The following is an 11,999-nucleotide window of genomic DNA, read 5'->3' as shown; positions in this document are numbered from 1 at the left end:
ACGTGGGACCTGGGGAACCGAGCCTCGAACCGGGGTCCATAGGCTTCACAGGCAAGCACTTAACCGCTAAGCCATCTCTCCAGCCCTCACTAATTGTTTTTTTGATGCCAAAAATTAAGAAAAGGAAATAGCAGACTAACCTGAAAGAAAAAGTAAAGTTCTCAGGTAAAATCGTGGTTGGTAAAGCATGTCGCTGAGGCTGGTCCTTCCGCTGTGAGGTCCTCTGCTGTGGCATGGGCCTGATCTAGTCAGGGGTGCCACACCCCTTCCTCCATAGGCTGGGATCAAGCTGGGTGTGAGGAAACGTGACCTTCTATTTGTCCCATTTCTTCCTCAAGTTTTGCCTCAAATTAAAAAAAAAAAAAAGAAGGTTCAGGAGTTAAAAGATTTCCCCCAATATCACCCACAGTGTTGAAAAGTACAGACTTTTAGTCTCCACATTCCAGAAACAGCATCTTCAGCCGGTGAGGTCTGCACGTCCCTGTGCCCAGGAGTGTGGGTGCTATGACGGAGCCCCAGGTGAAGCGTGGTGTGTCCACGAGGTCGCAGGCTGCACAGACATGGGGAAGGCAGGCTGGACCTGGGGCTCTGCTCTCCGCTACCCTGTTTGACCCCCTGAGATGTGCATATGCCCTGCTGGGTCATAACACTGGCCTGTTTTTAAATTTAAATTTTATTTTATTTTATATAAATTATAACAGATTATACTCTTTTATCTCCTCATCCCAGACCCCTTTGCCCTGGGGGCTCTCTTCAGTGGGATTATAGTATTCATTGTAGGGCATGAAGGCCTCAGTCAGTCCATGTGGGGTATCAAGAGGACTGTGACTCAGTTTTTCTGCCCCCTTTTCCACAATGTTCCCTGAGACATTGGCCCATTTTTTTATAAGCAGAAAATTCATGATATATATTACTGTATTCCATGTGCTTTTGACAATTCCTGGCACATCAGAAAGCATCTTAAATTTTTGTTGATAAAGATGACAAAGGAGGGCTGGAGGGATGGCTTAGTGGTTAAGGTATTTGCCTGTAAAACCAAAGGACCCTGGTTCGATTCCCCAGGACCCACGTAAGCCAGATGCACAAGGTGGCAGCATATGCATCTGGAGTTCACTTGCAGTGGCTCGAGGCCCTGGCTACGCCCATTCTCTCTCTCTCTCTCTTTCTCTGACTCTGTCAAATAAATAAAACTTTAAAACTATATATATATATTTTAAAAGATGACAAAGTAGATGGATCTAGAAAGATCCAATAGGTCCAGAAGGGACACAGGAGGATATGAAAGGAAGCATCTTGGGGTGGGGTTCTGCCTTCCTTCAGTGACATCAGCAATGGAGGAGGGACACTCTTTCAGATAAAGAGTAAAGCATTCAATGATATCCAGGCCTAATGTTATGGTTCCATATTTGGACAGACATACCAACTGCATTTCACCTCAGGCACATGAAATTCACCCACGTGCAGGTGCACAAAAGTCACCCACACACAGGTGCATGAAAGTCGCCCACTTGTGCCCTGAACCTGTCCCTCTCCACATCTGGTCTGTGGTGATTGGGAAGCAAAGGACAGAAAATTCTCCATATCTGGACTCTGATTCTCCTTGCAAATAAAGTGTGAGGCTTGGCAAGGTTGGGCCCCAGCCCTTACTTCACAAATGGGAGAAGACAGAATCATGATTCCATCACAACCTCCATGTCCCCATGTCACCATGGAAGATGGAAGATATGGAATATTCCCCATGGGCTCATGCGTGTGAACAGCTGGTCTCTAGCTGGGGCACCAGTTCAGGAGGTTGTGGAACCTCTGGCATGTGTGACCTGGCTGGTGATGTAGGCCAGCAGAGGAGAGTTACAGCTCACCTTGGCTCAGGCCTGGGCTCCCTGCCTCTTGGCTGGTATCATGTGAACAGGGCACACCATAGGCTCCTGCCACCCCAGCCACCAGGCTTATCCACCGTGAGTCAAATCCTTGTGCTTGAGTTTCTTCTGACACAGCGATAAGAGGCTAATACAATAGCCGAGTCTCAAAATTTCCAAAATCCATCTGGAATGAGGAATTCTAAACATTCATCAGTAACATGATTCACTATGTGGTGAAGCTGAAGACTTCATTTCTAGGTAGTTCCAACAGCCCATATATTTCCTGATTCATCGTCCACACATCCAGCAGCTTTTTCCATGGCCTCTGGGATCCTTCTGGGTCTGCTTGCTGTCCTGATTCTAAGACCTTGTGGACCAACTATGCTCCATGCGTCTACATGCCAGCTTAAGGATGAACAAGCCCTTTAAGCAAGTGAGTGGTTCACACTGGGAATACAGCAGTGTAAAACTTGGAAATGTCATAAAGTCATATCTCCTCCATTGATAAGGTTTTGTTTGAGGGGTGGAGAGTTGGCTTAGTGGTTAAGGTATTTGCCTGCAAAACTAAAGGCTCTCAGTTCAATTTTGTAAGTCAGAAACACAATGGGGCACATGCATCTGGAGTTCGTTTATAGTGGCTAGAGGCCCTGGCACACCCATTCTCATTCTCTCTCTCTCTCTCTCTGCCTCTTTCTCTCAAATAAATAAATAAATAATATTTTCTAAAAAAGTTTTGTTTGACATCTCAGGATCCTACTGTCTCATGAGAAGCAAGATGGAGGGCCAGGGGGTGACTGCAAGGGAGACCTGTGTTGCTGGCTGCGTAGACAGGGAGGCAGCAGGCTACACTCTGTGCACAGCCTCTAGGAGCATCAAAACATTTCAAATCCACTTGGAATGAGGAATTCCAGTCACTCCTCAGTAACGTGATTGAGCATGTGGTGAAGATCTGAAGATCACTGTCACCTCAGTGCACGCCTGTCACCTGGGTTAGCCACCAGAGTTAGCTTGAGAGGCCCTGTCAGTCAAGCCGTAGCCGTGTCTTCTCCAGCTTGCCCAGCTCTGCAGCACTGGAGGGACAGGCAGGCGCGCCACGCACGATGTGCGTGGAGCAACCTCAGTGCACTGCCTCTGCCTGTGAGAAAACACCGAGGGCCACAGCCTGTGGTGCGGGCTGCCTCTTCCGTCAGCCTTGTCCAAACATCGAAGAGGCTCAGACCGGGGGTTGACAGGGATGTACTCACTGCTCACTGTGCCTGGCTCCCCTGAGATGTGGTCACTCACTGGCTGGGGCCAAGGAAATGTAGGACGGTTGGACATGTGTCCCTCAAGAGGGATCGTAAGGAGCCAGTGCACAGATCCTGGTGGACATGGGCATATGCACCGAATGGCCACCACCACCCTCAAAGCCTGCCATCGAGATTTCCAGGGTGTCTGTCACTGCAGCAGTTTCACCCAGGCTGGCATGTCTCCCGGAAACAGTAGCTGGGAGCAATGGAAGACTGGGAAGAACTACGCAACCCTTTTTCCCCCAGAAGTAGTTAGCACATGCAAATTGGTAAACACATCTGTTCATGGGCGCAAATATTTAAAGAACACTAGCTTGAAGAGGCACCAAAACTCTAGGCTGTGGAAGTTCTTACATCACTGTTTGGCCCAGGTTTGGGACATGAAAGAGCAGCACAGCCAAACAAAATGGGCACGTCCGCGCGGCTACACTGGGGCTGCTGTCTGTCGGGGGCACACTCCAGAATTGCCTGAGCAGCAGGCGAACACGAAAGCATTCCCCCAAGGGGACCAAGCCAAGGGGCCAGGTGGGGGGCACCACAGTCCTGTAGGCTGTCCCACCAAGTGAATGCTGAAGGCCACCTCCACCATCTTTCTGGGATGTTTTGTTGGTAAGATGGTGGCAGCAGCAGCTGCGGGTCTCCTCTGGTTATGTGTTAAGGGAGCAGGGGAGCTTCAACAGGACAGGAACTCTAGGAGAAAGTGAGAGCTGGGGCCTCAGCAGAAGAGGGAAAAGCATCTTCACTCACCCCCTACCCAAACCTCAAGGCCATCAGCCAGCCACTTCCCCCGGGAGTGGGCGGTGACCTCTTTGGAGAAGCGCTGTCTGAGGAGATGTCTCCCAGGAAGTGGGAATGTATGGGCTGTGCCGAGAGAGCCCAGAAGCCAGCCCCTGCTGCGGTGCTCGTGCTCCTGCTGAGTCTGCCCTCCGGTGCCCTGTGCTCTCGTGACCAGCCTCTGGCCTGCGTCCCTGCCCGGCGCCCAGCTGCCTGCTCAGTCCCACTATTGCTATTGGGGTACCCGAAGAGCTCCTTGGCCACCCTGGGGATGATGCCCAAGTCACAATGAGCACCCAGAGGAGGCCAGAGCTCATTTTCAGAGGGATCCCCAGCATGGTGTAGCTCTTCCCGCTTCCGTAAGCTGTGACACACATTGTACCTGAAACACAAAACCCCTTTAGGGTAGCGAAACACAAGTGGGGCCACAACTGACTCCAGAAGTTTCTGCCTGGACATAAGCTTCACTGCACTTCGTTTTGTGCCCTCCTCTGCCTCCATTCCTTAAAGTAGGTTTTCACGTACCCACACTCATGTTTCCGAAATCCATGCATTGGACCACGCCTTGCTATGCAACCCCATGTTAGGCTACCCAGCGCTCCCCGCCTGGCCCTGTCTTGTTCTTTGATGGTCTTCACCAGGGACCGCTGCTCTCCGCCTCTGCCAGCTATGGTTTACGGAGAGTTCTCCTATTATCGGCCTCTCTTAAATCCCCACAGCTTCTTGTTAACTTCCAAAGCTGCAGCACAGTCCCCAGGTTGAATTCACCTTTATGAGTCAAGCTTATGTGACACAAGACCTTGCATGCTTTCTTTTGATGTTTTAATCGTCCCCTCGTGACAGGAACAACAGGCTCCAGAGTTGGTGGCTGCAGCTATACTTACAATAGTCACTTATTAAAAAAAAAAAAAAACTTTTTTTGGCCAGGCGTGGTGGCACACACCTTTAATCCCAGCACTCAGGAGGCAGAAGTAGGAGGATCGCAGAGAGTTCAAGGCCACCCTGAGGTACATAGTGAATTCCAGGTCAGTCTGGGCTAGAGAGAGACCCTACCTTGAAAAACCAAAAAACAAAAATCTATCTATCTATCTATCTATCTATCTATCTATCTATCTATCTATCTAGACACACACACACAAAGCTTTCTTATTCCCAAGTGGAAGCACAGGTGCCAAGGCCCTTGATATGATGGGCAGTGTGTCCTCTCTCAAAGCCCTACTCTGTGACGACGTGGCAATAGTTTATTCACAAATAACAAAGGTTCTGGGTAGATCCCTAACTTTTCTCCTAGTCATTGCATTTAGCCAAGAACATCAATGAGAAGACTGCGAAGGTTTCAAGGGATATTTGCAATGAGCTTGTGACATAAAATTGTATTCTCAATGTCAAGGAAACATGCCACCTGGCCGGGTTGCCCAGGGCATCACACAGGATGGACCCAGGGTCCTGTTAGAATCACCTGGGGGTGGAGGCCCTCGCTAGCCCCCACACATTCCTCACCCACGAACTTCTGACTTAGTGAGTCAACCTTGACTCAGATATTTCTGCCTAACTCTTCGAGTTAAACAAAGACACTGTTCTGTGATAGCGCGACCGGTCTGTGGGAGTGTGCAGTGTGTTGTGATTGCTGGGCCCCATGCCACACCCAGAGCAGGGAGACAAAGCGGAACTCGGGCCTCAGGGTGACTATGTCACTTCAGCAGGTCTCTAGGAACCTCAGGAGTCAAGGTCAGGACACCCTAGATGCTTCCCTTCCAGCCTTCAGATCGGAGCCCCACCAAATTTCACACCTCTCTACCTGGGCACCCACCCCCTCACATGCTGCCCTTGATGGCAGCATGCAGATGAGCTCCTCGTGGTCTTGATCCTCTGGGATGTGGAATGTAAGGAAGAAGCACACTTTTAAAAATGCCATCTGCTTCCCGTTACGATGGAAAGGCAATTTTGGCCCAGATGATCTGACCGCCATGGCCCTTGGCTCAGCTAAAGGACGCCTGCTGACCACGATGCTCCCTGTCATTTTTGGCAGAGGTTCTATTTTGGATGGATACACAGTGGTGTTGAGGCCAGAAGTGTAGCCTGAGGGAGGACTGGCCTGCAAACATGGGCAGTGAGGAGGATATGAGGGTCCAGGCTGACCTTCCTCCTAAGACAAACAGCCTTCTGGCCACACAGCCCTGGCTGCAAACAGCAGTGTGCTGAGGACAGAGTCTACACTGCTGAGGCTGGGCAGACACCACTGAGTCTCCTTCTCACATTCTAGGGAGACTTCATCCCAAAACTGAGAGGTTTTGGAATACCCCCAAGCTGAAAGTCTTATGGTGTCTCCATTCAGTGGACAAGCCTGGGTCAATCTACGCTCAGAGATATCCTCCACTCAGCCACCGTGACCTGTGATCCCTTCCTTTAATCGGAAGCTGTGCTTTCCAAGACAAAAAGGCTGACTCCATGAGGGAACAGTTCCCCAGTCTGATGTGTATTCTCAATAGAACTTTTTAAATTTGGAAAAATTCAACAAGGAGTCTCAAAGGTTCTAAAGATTATTCCAGGGAGAAGAAAGGCAACTGCTTCATCGGGCTTGTGTTGGTGTGTCACATAACTCCAGCCCAGCCTGGAGCCCAGGGTCCTGTGCTCATCTGACATTTGTCTCTAAGCCACCCTGCTCCTTCTCCATTCTGTACCAAGGGACATCAAGCCGCGCTGGGTCATGGTCTACTCTCCTGTCACATAAATGCTCAGCCTCAGGCCATCCAGTCATCCTGTGGCTTGAATGATGGTTGCTTGTGTTTAGATGGAACTATAATCCTGGCCTTGGAGAGATACAGACTCACCCATCCAAGAGAGACATGTGTAGAGAGCACATGTCTCCGGCCACAACTTCCTGGGACTCAGCTGGACCATCTGCTCCGAGAGAGGTGGGCAAGGTGATGCGTCAGAGGAAGAGGAAGGCAGCTATGTGTAGCCCAGCACACGAGCCTGGACAGACGTGCTCCCATAGAACTCCAAACAGAGCCACGCCCACCCAAGAGGCTGAGCGCTACTCTACCTAAGCTGCCCCTGAAAGCAAAGGGTGAGGAGCTCTGGCATGGGGAAATGCAGACAGACCCTAGGAAGCAAGAGGATCCTGAGACCATACTTGTCCTTTATCGCAGCCGGGCAGCCGGGTAGCCTTGATCTGAGGCGAGCCTTCCCTACATGCTGCCCATGCCTTGGGGCTGTGAGGGATGCCGGGCCTGTCAGGGCACATGGGTCTCCTGCTCCCTGCTAGTGGCTCTTTCACTGACAGCCTCCAAGATCTCCCTCATGTGCTGACCAGACCCGAGTAGGACAATGTACACATCTCCAGCTGTGGTCCCACCAAGCCACAGAGGTGGCTGCGGGGCAGGGGAGCCCTTAAGCACTGTGGTAGGACCTGGGTCTCCTCTGCCATGCCTTGGTCATAAAGGAGGGGGGGGGTGTCTTCCCAAGTCCCTTCAGCTCTTTTGTGCCACCTGTCCCCTGGGGACACCACTGTACCCAGAAAGCTTCTAGCAACAAAGCTCCACTGTTCGTTGATGTCACCCTGACAAAATTCCTGCTACCATCCTAAAAGGCACGACATTACCAGAAAGACTGCAACGTGGGTCATTTGTGCTCACAGTGATCAGAATAGTAGGAAGACCCCTGCCAAAGTGGGGTGCCTAACATGGGACGCCACCCTGCCCTTCACCTTAAGCAGTTCTCAGCGTTCAAAAGTGTGTATCTCATGAGTTGCACAGTGGCCAGGACGGGGCCAGGGCTGTTTCCTAATAGAAAAGACAAACCAGGGTAGGCAGACCCTGGCGGGGCTCCATTAATTAAACACAAAGCAAGCCTGGCAAGAGGCAGCCCTAGCTATCACCTGTCCTTGTCGGCAACATTCTTCCTGAGACATGCGGCATGCTCTGATGACAGACGGGGCACGGCTGCGTAATCAAGACAGAGAACAGATGGCCCTCCTATGCGCCATTTAATGTGAGCCCTTCAGAGACACTGTGTGCTGACCCCTGACACGAGAGGAAAGTCATACCTGTTGGGACCAATGGGACATTTCAGATGAGGTGCAGGGTTCCCAAGAGGCGAGAGTCACATTGCACAATCATACCGGCTGGAGCTAAACTGTTTATAAGCCAGGCTAACTTTTGACCTACTTTCTTTCTTCCTTCCTTCCCTCCCTCTCTCCCTCTCTCCCTGTCTCCCTTCATTTTTTGTTTTGTTTTCCTTTGTAAGACAAGACTTCTCGTATAGGCCATGCTGGCCTTGAATTGCAAAAACCCTCCTCCCTCTGCCTCCTGAGCACTGGGCCTACAACGTGTGCCCATGCGCCCGGTTTCCAACTTCAGGTCTTGCTAACCACTTTTCTTAAGTCTTAGTAATAAATGTATCCCTTCCCTTCAGCAAAGAAAAGATGAACCTGGATTGGTTCTAGTTCCTAAACAAAATGATTATTTGTAAAACCCAGAGACGGAGAGATAGATGGCTTAGCGGTTCAGGCACTTCCCTGTAAAGCCAAATGGCCCACGTTTGATTCCCAGGATCACCATAAGCCAGATGCACAAGGTGCAGCTGTGCCCATTCTCTCTCCCTCAAATAAATAAATAAAAATAAAATAATTTATTTAGCCTGGCATGGTGGCACACACCTTTAATCCCAGCAATGGGGAGGTAGAGGTAGGAGGATTGCCATGAGCTCCAGGCCACCCTGAGACTATATAGTGAATTCCAGGTCAGCCTGGACTAGAACAAGACCTTACCTGGGGGGAGCTGGGAGATCCAGAGACAGAGGAGGGACAGTAAGTAAACATAACAATACAGTGTGAAGACCAAAGATGAGACTCTCCATCATAGTATCTGGAGCATCCAGGGGGTTGGGGAGTCTGGTCACACCTTCACAGGGACAGAAAGAACACACACCATATATATATATATATATATATATATATATATATATATATATATATATATATATATATATATATGTAAGGATACATATCTATGTGCTGCAGTAAATAGAAGAGAATAGGACTGGAGAGATTGCTTAGTGGTTAAGGTGCTTGCCTGTGGAGCCTGAGGACCAAGTTTCGAGTCCCCAGAACCTATGTAAGCCAGATGCATGCACACAGGTGGTGCATATGTCTGCAGGCCAACTGCAATGGTTAGAGGCCCTGGCACACCAGTTCTCTCTCTATATCAAAATAAAGTAATCACAACAGCAAAGCAGAGCTTCAGCCTATTCGGTCTTTGTTGTAGGACTGGCTATCTACTGCTAACAGAAGTGCGCTGCTCTCCCGTCCTGTCACCATGAGCTTCCTGACCCCGTAAGCTGATGTCTGCAAGTGGACCTGCGGTGCACAGTCGGAAGAGGAAAGCCATGGGCAGCCAGCCTCGCTGTCAGGGAGCTGGTATCCTCTGAGGGCACCACTCACAGGAACGCTCATTCCATAGACTGTGTGCACACTGTGGCCACTGCTCTAGAACTGGTCCCTAGAAACCACATCCTCCACTCTCATGCCAAGAACTCTGCACCCCAGCTGGAACAAAAGCCCAGACTAAAGCAGGCCCCAGCTCAGCTCAGCTCAGCACAGCCTATCCATTGCTTCCCAGCCGGCTCCTTCTGGCCTTGTTGCTGTTCCTCTGATGTCAGCCAGAAGTGACCCCAGGAACCCAGCATGACAAGCAGACCGCTGTCTTAAAGTGCCTGAACTTTAACCCTAAAGAAAAACAAGTGAACATGCTGAGTTTACAATGTCTGACCCCAAAGCCCAAGGGATGGCTTATAAAGAGTTGGAAAGGCCATGAAAACAAGCTTTCGGCAGAGGGCCCGAGCCAGACAGAGGCAACATCCGAAGCCAGGAGCACTGGTTAATGTTTTCATCCACAGCTTAAATGTTCTCTCCTGCCCGCCTTCCCAAATGTCCTGCAGAGAAAGAACTACTTGTCCTTTATCTCACAAGTAGGAGACACTTGTCTTGGCTTTTGAAACAATTCCCTTTTGCCCCAGTGTGTGGTAGCTGCCCAGCGTGGAGCCCTTTCCCTGCCCAGGCCATAGATGCACTCTCTGACTCACTTGCAGGAAGACATTATCACATCTGCCCCGGGGCTGTCAAGGGTCGCGGGGTAACACTGGAGGATGCTCCTCACAGCCCATGCTCAGCCACGTGCTTTCTTGACATCTTCCTACTTTTATCATCTGTTTTCTTAAGGCATGCTTTGTAGAGCTGGGAATTGAGGCCAGGGCCTCGTACATGCTAGGCATGTGTTCTGCACACGAGGTCTGAGAAGTAGGGTTGGAGACCAGATATGTTATGAATCAAAGTACCTTATTATCTGTCCCAAATTCTGGGGTGGTTCTGTAGCTTTGGAAGTAAGGGAGAAGGGCCTCAACTTGGAACAGAGTTGTAGCTTTAAAAAAATGGAAGGGAAGGAGGCTGCGTACTCTGGGTGCAGGTTCTGGGTGTCACGGTTATGGAAATCTGCCCAGAGATCCAGGGCATGAGAGAGCAGGCAGACCCGGGGCTGTGGGCACACATGCTCCAGGCTGAGTGGGCAACAGAGAGAGTAAGAGAAGAGAGGGAGAGAGAAATAGTAGAGAACGAGACAGAAGGAGAAGGCACACATGTGAGTAGAGAAAGTAGGGGCAGAAATATATGCACCTGGCAGGTCAGAAGGGACAGGACAAGAGCCCGTTTTTCAGGGGGCTGGTCATCGGGAGGTGGCCAGTTTGTCTGAGTTGCTATGGGGAGGGGCACAGTGAGGCTATCTGAAGTATCACAGTTTGGGGGGTTCTCAGAGATTGACCTAATCCTTACCCTTTATTCCTACTTTCTTCCTTGTATCCAGTTCCCCAGGATAGCTTTGAAAGCATCTAGAACTAGTATCGACTCTCAGAGCTAAAAGTTAGCTTTGATCCAAACCTCACCATGTCACAGAAAGAAATCTGAGATCAGTAGGAAGCACTGAAGGAGAAATAAGAGGAAGCAAGCTTCTTTTACACAGTTTCAATTAGAAACCGAGGCTCAGGGAGAACTGATACCACCTGGCTCTGGCATGAATGGAACTCTTGGCAGGAATGGGAATTGTGGCTCCATGCATTTGCAGTCCTGGCATCATCAGATTTACAGGGGCACAGGAGGGAACAAGATTCTGGGCACAGAGGGGGCAGAGTTTAGTGAGTGAGGGCTCAGTGTGGGGTAGGGTTTAGCAAGCGAGGGCTCAGTGTGGGAGGAGAGGTTTCAGAGGTGGGTAGCAACGGGCACACCCCTGAGGGGCGGATGTCCCACTATAGGACTTCATGTAGCAAAATGGCTAAGATGGAAAACCCCGTGTTGTGCGTGTTTTAACTCAACACAGAACAGTAGTTGGAGAAACACTCAAGGCCAGGGCTGAGGTCACCCAGGTCAGTGCGGAGTCCCAGAGCCCTCTCAATGGCTGGTACTTCCCTGGGCACCAGCAGGCTGCTTCCTCGTGCCTGCATCATTCTCCAGGCCAGGAATAAATAGGACAGCTCTACTCTGCCATCAGCTGATTGTGGGAGCAACTCCACAGGCCCCAAACTGATGCACACGCACAGAGCCGCTTACTCATGGTCTTACCGACATGGTGCTGCAGTCAGGTTCATGTTGCGGGCAGAAATCACCCAACCAAGAGCAGCTGTGGGAAAACGAGGTTTATTTTGGCTTATAGGCTCAAGGGGAAGCTCCACAATGGCAGGGAAAACAATGGCATGAGCAGAGTGTGGACATCACCTCCTGGCCAACACAAAGTGGACAATAGTAACAGGGGAGTGTGCCAAACACTGGCAAGGGGAAACTGGCTGTAACACCCATAAGCCTGTCCCCAACAATACACTGCCTCCAGGAGGCTTTAATTCCCAAATTTCTATCAGCTGGGAATCTAGCATTCAGAACACCTGAGTTTATGGGGGACACCTGAATCAAATCACCACATTCTGCCCCTGGCCCCCATAAACTGATAACCATATGTGATGTAAAAAGTAATACATTCATCCAACTTTAAAAGTCCCCATAGTTTTTATCAATTCCAATGATATTCATATATCC

The sequence above is a fragment of the Jaculus jaculus genome, chromosome 9, assembly GCF_020740685.1.
Source record: "Jaculus jaculus isolate mJacJac1 chromosome 9, mJacJac1.mat.Y.cur, whole genome shotgun sequence".
NCBI lineage: Eukaryota > Metazoa > Chordata > Mammalia > Rodentia > Dipodidae > Jaculus > Jaculus jaculus.
This window is presented reverse-complemented; position numbering follows the sequence as displayed.